Below are 8,669 nucleotides of genomic sequence, written 5' to 3'. Positions count from 1 at the left end.
TGGTATCCCAGATCTCCGGTGATCGAAATATTATTCCACAAGCGTGAATATATTAGTCCAGTGTTTGTAGCCGAAATGTTTGTTCACGTTTAGAGCTAGCAGCCGTCAAATATAGCCAACCGGCGGTCACAACAACAGTCACGGATTCACGGATTGATACACATGATCGAGGCTTTTGCCCAAGTTTCCCGGGTCGGTGTTCTTCTTGTCGGTCAGTGGCTGAAAGGCACAAGTGAAAAAAGGGTGTAGCATTGCTCTTTATGTTCTCAGCGCGGGGTAGTATGCTCGCCAGCGCGAGGATTCGCATAAATAAATGTCTAATAGTGTTTTAAATTGGGTTCGAGAAGGAGCGTGTACAACCGTCGGAGGAAGGTCATTTCACGCAGCTACTACCCGAAATGAAAAAAAGTTTTGTCTAACGGATGTGTGTGCCCTGAGCTTGAAGATTTTCTTACTATGTCCCCGCCGGGTGTTTGCTGGGTCAACGGTAAAAAACCTGTTTGTCAAGCTTTGTTCAAACAGGGCGTAGGTAAGAATTAGGTCCCCTTGGAGGCGACGGTACTCCAGGGGAAATAGATCAAGCGTCGCGAGACGCGTTTCGTAGTCCACGGACTTGAGGCCGGCAACTATTCTCGTGGCGGCCCGCTGGACACGCTCAATGAGGGTAACGTCTTTCGTACGTCCTGAGTAGACAACTTTGTTGGCGTACTCCAGGAGCGGTCTGACGTCTCCCGTAATACGGGAGAAGGTACGTCGGATCATCCGTAAAACGGCGAATGCCTTTTGGGCCGGTTTCTCATGGTGTAGTGCGAAGGACAAGTTTGAGGAGACCCAGATGCCTAAATCTTTTTTTGGCATCTATCCTCATGATGTTTTCTGGTCCCTTTTCACCATGCATAACGAAGGCATTCGCTGAATCCCCTCCAAACGACACATGGACGCACTTTTCATCATTCAGAGGATGGTGCCAGTCCAACGACCACTGCTTGGCAGCGTCTACATCCATTTGGAGGGCGCTGGCATTGGAACTCCAGGATTTCAAGTCGTCCGCAAAAAGTAAACATGGACTCGCAAGAACGTCTGGGAGGTCGTTGACGTAGATCAGAAACAGGAGTGGTCCCAAGACGGAGCCTTGAGGAACTCCATTGGAGACCGGCGCTGGAGAGGAATAGGTTGAGCCTATTCTCACTCGGGGGATCTCACCGGGGATCTCAAAGCCATCAGGCATCCAGAAGGTTTGGTGTTACCCAGCAGCTGGAGGCGGTAAATCTGGCCAATATCTGCGTCCCTGAATTGCCCTTCTTCCCAGTTTATTCGATTAGGCGCGAGCAATACATTAACAGACTCTAGTTCCTGGATCGGCCTTCGGGATAAGGCGTCGGCGTTCGAATGTCTGGCGCCCGTGCGATAGATGAAAGAGAAATCATACTCTTGAATCCGCTCTTGCCAACGTATAACTTGACCGCCGGGGTCGCGGAAACTCAGTAACCATTGTAGTGAGTGATGGTCTGTCCGAACAAGGAAGTGCCTGCCGAGCAAGTAGGGCCAGAAGTGGTGGAAAAAGTACACCAGGGCAAGCATTTCACGTCGGGTGGTGCAGTAGTTACGTTCACGTTTACCTAGGACGCCGCTACCATAGGCGATAACGACTTCTCGGTAACCAACACGTTGGGACAGCACAGCACCAATCGCCATTTCGCTAGCATCGGTATCTAAAACAAACTTTCCTGCATCGGGTGGGAAGTCCGGGTATGCCAAAATAGGTGGGGATGTTAGTGCTTGCTAAAGACGGCTGAAGGCTTCATCACACTCTACAGTCCACGAAAATTTCCGATCATTTTGGGTAAGCCTGTGGAGTGGTGCACTGACGGCGGCAAATCCTTTGATACATCTCCGGTAGTATCATGCCAGACCGAGGAAACTACGTAACCCACGGAAATTCGTCGGTGTCGGCCACTCAGCGATGTGTCTGGTCTTATCCGGGTCCGTTTGGACCCCATCGGAAGACAAAATATGGCCCAAGAACAATACCTCACGTTGTAAAAACTTACATTTCTCGGCGATGAGGGTTAGGCCAGCTCCCTTGAGGCGGCATAGTACCTCTCGCAGTCGACTGTTGTGTTCGTCGATTGTGCGGCCGTGAACAATGATGTCGTCGAGGTAGATCAACCAACGTTTAGGGACCAACCCAGCGAGAGCTGTCTGCATAAGTCACTGAAATGTGGCTGGTGCGTTCGCGAGCCCGAATGGCATGGTTTCGAACTCATATAGACCAGACGGCACTGTAAACGCCGTTTTACGGTGGTCCTTCGGATGGACCTCGACCCGCCAATACCCAGACGCTAAATCAAGGGTGGAAAACCACTTCCAGCCAATAGTATCATCCGCACGTGGAAGTGGGGATGAGTCGCGCTCAGTGACCTGATTCACCTGTCGGTAGCCCACACATATCCGTAAGCTGCCATCTTTTTTCTTACCAGTACGATTGGTGAAGACCAGGGTGAGGAAGATGGACGGATGATTTTTTTCTTAACATCTCGGAAAGTAGGTGGTCAAGTTCACCTTGGTAGTCGATGAGAACCCTCCTGGGGGGATACGTATTGGCTTGTGGATGCCGGTATTAATAGCATGTCGAAGAACGTTGGTTCTCCCCAGAGAGGGTCGTGAGATATCCAGCACAGTGTAGAACTCCATTAGCAAACTGATTACACTACTTCCTTCTGGATCACGTATGTTGGAGCACAAATCACGTAACTTATTTGTATCAAAAGAGGAAGTACTGTTACATTCTGATTTAGAGAACCGGATGGTACCTGCCTGGGCATCAATGTGGGCTCCGTGCATGACTAAGAAATCCATGCCCACAATTACATCCCAGTTGATTCATGCACAGATGAACGTAAAATTAGTAACTATATCCGATAGGGAAAGTACAGCCCTATTCACACCAAGTGATGAAATGATAGATCCATCGGCTGTTAGGAGTTTCGGGTAGTTGCGGCTACTATTGAGCTTTGGTCTTAATAAATCGATAGAAACAATCGAACAAGAAGCACCGGCGTCAACTAAGCTGTTCACAGGCCTAGAGTTCAACTGTCCTATTATAAGTAGAGGGGACGACTGTCCAGTAGAAGCGGTAGGGACAGTTTTGGACAACGGGGACTTACTGCTACGGGAGTTGTGACCGCAGCGCCTGGCATTCTTTCCGAAGTGCATACAGTAGAACCAATTCCCACGGTGTGGTTTGGTTTCGTTGGGGGTCCATACATCCTGCCGGTGACGTTGCACTTTCGGAAACAATGGGGCAATATTTGGGGCTGGATCTCCGCTGTCATACGGATGTTCGTAGGTCCGTGCGATTTGGAGGGCGTCGCCCAAGGTCCGGTCACCTCTCCAACGAAATTTCGCCTTCCATTCGGCGTTTCGCACCCCAGCTATGAATCGCTGGGCCGCGTGCACTTCACGAACATTTGGCGAATCCTCAGTATATGCTTTTGAGGCAGTGTCTCGGAGGGCGTCAAGGTACTCATCCGCTGTCTCACCCGGGTGCTGGTTCCGGTTAAAAAACGCTCTCGAAAAACACTGCTCGGCGGTAGTGTGCCAAACAAAGAGGCCAATTGCGTCCAGAACATGTCTGGTGAGGCAGACAATGAAAGGCCTGAGTGCAGTACGCGACAGGCGGCGGAGTCATCTAGCCGGGACAGAATGAATTGTCCATGCTGCTCCGGGGGTACTGATGAAAGGAATGCTTTCATTCGGAAAGACCACAGGTAGAGATCGTCGCCCGGGTGGAACATCCCCGGTGGTAATAGAGTTGGTTGAATTCGGTGGCCATCCATTTGAGCAACATCAGCCGATATCTTTTCCATTTCGTCTTCAGTTGTGCACGTCACGTTGGGTTTAACCGGTATGTCTCATATGAGTCTCGGGACTGACTTTATCCCACCTCTGTCAACAATGTAGCGTGGGACGTCAGGAAGTCAGCGGTATTCGACGTTCGAGAGGATGTAGCGACGGCAGACGTCAGTTCTTAAATGTACAGATATACGGACTGGTATTAATGAATCCACACAGTATACACAGCACACATGCGCACAGGTCGGGTGTTACGGGGAAGAAGACCGAAGTGTAGGAACAACGTGCGTGTATTAACCCGAACCGAAACCGGAAGACGGGGGTGTGTACAAAAAGGGGTCGGTCAATGTCAGTCCGGGGGGGGGGTTGTACAAGTGGCTATTCTTTCCTGTCCGGGGCTCGTGGTGGTTCGACCATGGTACCTGCAACAGGGAGAGAGAGGGGGAGAGACACATAAGCTCATGTGATAGACGTGCATGCAGATACAGTCGAGTTTCCACTGCGTTACAGCTTCAAGGTTTGAACAGCGCGGTGGAGGCACCCTCTCAAAACTAACGTTGGTGAACTGCTCCTCATACCCTTGGGACACATTCAAGTTAAACGCACAAGTATAACTCAAGTAGCTTAGCTGTTCAGAGCCTTATCGAAGCCTCGTTAAAACCTTTTGAGTAGGCAACTAACAGCTCAGATGTGCTGGTGCAACGGTGGGACATGCGACTAGGATGTGTTTTCTCGTAACCCCACTTTGGTCTAATGGTAACGGAAGTAGTGTAACTGCTTTGTAACATTCATTTATATTTTAGTGATAGTCAATTAATATTTAGGAAAGTTGAGGAGGACGCATTCAGGACGATAAAGAATATTTGGCTTCTGAAACCGCGGTGGATATGACAGTTTTGCTTTCCTGTCCAAAAGACTGTAACTGTTTAGTTGATAGTTTCTGATAGACAAATTTGCGCAGGTGCGCTCGAAAAAGCCAGGGCCACAAGTGTGGCAGGCCTTGCCATTGTAAGAATCAGTGTCCTCGCACCCCACCACACGTACATAATAAATATTTGGATTACCTCTCTTTTCCCGGGTTGGTTGCAATTAACGCAGTGACAGGCTACCGTACACGCCGTTATCGCGATAGACAAGAAGAGGAAGCTGTGCTTGATTGATACAGGAGCAGGGGTATCGCCAGAGCGGATGGGGAACCAAGCTGAATGCGTACGCTGCGCTCTAGCCGTGAGAGCGGTGGGTTGATATCGACCGAAAATTCCAGAATCGTCAATGCACTCCATATACCAAGGTGACTAGTCCTTGCTGTACGCGTTCCTGATCAGCTCATACATACAACGGACAACATTGGATCCAGATCTTCCCCAGATGGCCGAATCCGCTTGGAAAATTGTTGATAAAGGATGATGCAGTCAAGTTTAAATGTTACCCAATCACTGCCGTGAGCGAACTGCAGGTCCTAAATCTCCCGTCTTGTAATATGCCGGTACCACAGCCCATGGTCCAGGAATGTCCCTTACTTTCACAGGCAAAGAAGATCCGTCTGAACGAAATTCCCTACTCGTCAGAAAGCTCTCGACCTTACGGACCATACCGCTGACACTCGATCTACAGGACGAGGTCCCTAAACTAATCCAAGAGATTTTGAAAATAGCATAATCGAGGAATCCAATAGTGCTTAAAACTTCCTGGTTGTGCTTGTAAAAAGGCGAACGGACAATACCGGTTTTGCGTGAATTTCCGGCATTTGAAGGAACAGACCGTGAATAGGGTTGTAGCTATCCCTTTTGTTGCGGATATTTTCGACTTCCTCCGACATTCTCGATATTCCAAGTTGTTCGACTTCCCTTTCGTATACTGGCAACTATCTATCAAGTCGGAGGGCTGGGTGAAAGCGACACTGTTGGGAATACCCGATATCAATTTAAACAGATGCCGTTTGCTTTGTCTGGGGCATCATTTATATTCCGGCGCCTGATGCTTCGTTAAACGAAGGAGCTACAAAATATTGCAGTGTACGAACACGATATCATTGTGTGCTGCAATTCGGAACCAGAGCACGCAGTTCACTCGAAGGTCGTACTGGAGCATATCCGGGAAGGCTGATCTACGGAAGACTGAGGCCAAACACGTCGGTCGGAATTGGATGACACTGCTAAGACATAAAGTGGGTCACGGAGAAGTTATCCCACTGGCAGAAAAACTGACAAAAATCAAGAACTGTGCCGTTTTCAATCTAGAGCGGTGCCTACGTTGTCTTGGATGAACAGCATGCTACGGCCGTTTTGTCAAGACATTCAACACAATTGCTACCCCACTGTACGATTTGCTTCGACAAAGTCGAAAAGTTGAAAGAACAATGGTCCACGTGAGGCTTTCTAACTTGTCAAAGTGCGGACACTGGATTGGCAACTGACCCCTAAACTGCCCAGGGTCGGAAAGATTTTCACTGTTGCAACGGACACCAGTGATCGTGGAATCGGCAAAGTCCTAAAGCAGAGGATTGGAGTTATCGAATTTGCTAATCGTGTCCTGACCATCACTGAACGGAAGTACTTGAACATTAAGAACGAGTGCATAGCCATCTTCTGGGCATTGGATAGGTGTAGACCATACTGCTTGGATAAAGGCTTCTTGTCGAAACCAGGCACAAACCCCTCGGGTGGATCAGAACTACCAGAGATCCCTGCGGGAAGCTCGCGCATTAGGCACTCCGGTTGAAGGAGTACGGCTTCAGGATCCGGCACGTGCCGGGGAAGAAAAGCTACCCAGTTGATAGGCTGCCAGGACCAGGGATTGAAAATGGGGCCCCCAGGATCATGATGGGTGTCAATAACCTCGTCGTTAAACCGAATCCTGAAAGATTGGTGCAAATCGAGCAGCAGGATACTGTGTTACGGATGGTCGCAGCCGCCATATTGGATGGAAGGAGTATTAAGGAGGGAGAAGACAAGGAATTGAAACCGTTTCAGAGTCATTTCAATCGGCTGAGTCTGATTGAAGCTATCATTATTTCCCGGAACGCCACCCATTCGGATGTTATGCTGCCCGTGATATCACGCGTCTTGAGACGGAAGCTGATAGTCGAATGCCACGAGATGGTACACACAGGGTGCACCAAGACGTGCGACTTACTTTGGCAGAGGGCCCACTGACTCGGGATGAGATGTAAGGGGATGGACTATGTGGTGTCCTGTAAGCATTGTCGACTGATGAAAAGGAATACTCCAGGGGCGATTCATCCCATTGAACCCAACCCTGTCTCAGAAATCGTCGAGTCATGAGCCCCTTTCCCGTGACGGCAAGCGGAAATCAATATATCGTGATAACGACAGAACACATCTGGTTGTTGGTCTGTTCGCCGACAGAGCACGTCACATCACGACAGAACACCTGTCGTGGTGTGTTGATGCCGTGCCAAATCAACGGGCGACGACAGTCAGTGGAGGTGTACTGCACCACGTCATGGCCAACCATGAGTGCAAACAATGATCCTAAGCGATCAGGGGCCTTGCTTCGGGAGCGTATTGTTTGGGACTCACTTACAGAAGCTGGTCATCAGACGGCTGAGAACGGTCCCACACCACCCGCAAATAAATAGTCTAATCGGACGCAATAACCGAGCACTCAAGGAGTGGCTGGTGGCAAAAGGAGGGGATTGAAAGGTGAACTTGACAATGGTGCAGCTAGCTCATCGCGCTTCTATACAGCCAACCACAGGCGAGTCCCCGATTTATTGGTGATGAACGGTCGACATCCGCGCCTTCTAAGTGATTGGGAAATTGGGTTACAGCCGGCAACATACTTGATCATGCATGAACAGCCTCTAGTTAGGCCATTTTGAGGCCTGTGACCAAACAGAAGTTCTTCGATTTAGAATGTGTCTTTTTATGTTAAAATGGTGAAAATATTAAGTGTCCCAAATGATTCTCGATGATAGGGACTTCGATGGCGCCAGTAAGTCTGCCTAGTTTCAGTGAAAACTATTCTGAATTTCGCTGTCTGCCACCACTTTGAATTTGCCCATCCCTCCATCTCCACTTGAGCTTTTCGTAGGCACTGTTACCTACTCAATCCCTTGAGTTCAGTCACTGCCAGTAGCGGTTTTTAAATTAAGCTAGTCGCATTCCATACCCTATTGTTCTGGTTTTTCGCTTTCAAAAATCTACGATTACTTATTACATGTTGGGTCTGTCCCCTTGGTCTTGCCAACAGTTGTATCTTTGTCCACCACGTTGTTCACGTTGTAACGGCTGATAATGACTCCATCGGTGTGCTCCCCACAGGGCCGCTCTTGTTTCTAATTTATGTCAACGACCTTTTAGACGTTCTTTGAAGTCAATATCTACTTACTGCAAACGATTTGGAATCCTGAAGTTCAAATTCCAATATCCCCTAAGTAGATGCAGGCACTACAAACAGCAGTTCCACTGACTCGGGATGAGATGTAAGGGGATGGACTATGTGGTGTCCTGTAAGCATTGTCGACTGATGAAAAGGAATACTCCAGGGGCGATTCATCCCATTGAACCCAACCCTGTCTCAGAAATCGTCGAGTCATGAGCCCCTTTCCCGTGACGGCAAGCGGAAATCAATATATCGTGATAACGACAGAACACATCTGGTTGTTGGTCTGTTCGCCGACAGAGCACGTCACATCACGACAGAACACCTGTCGTGGTGTGTTGATGCCGTGCCAAATCAACGGGCGACGACAGTCAGTGGAGGTGTACTGCACCACGTCATGGCCAACCATGAGTGCAAACAATGATCCTAAGCGATCAGGGGCCTTGCTTCGGGAGCGTATTGTTTGT

The sequence above is a fragment of the Opisthorchis viverrini genome, assembly GCF_000715545.1.
Source record: "Opisthorchis viverrini unplaced genomic scaffold opera_v5_15, whole genome shotgun sequence".
NCBI lineage: Eukaryota > Metazoa > Platyhelminthes > Trematoda > Opisthorchiida > Opisthorchiidae > Opisthorchis > Opisthorchis viverrini.
The sequence above is the reverse complement of the archived record's forward strand: the minus strand, read 5'-3'. Positions refer to the sequence as shown.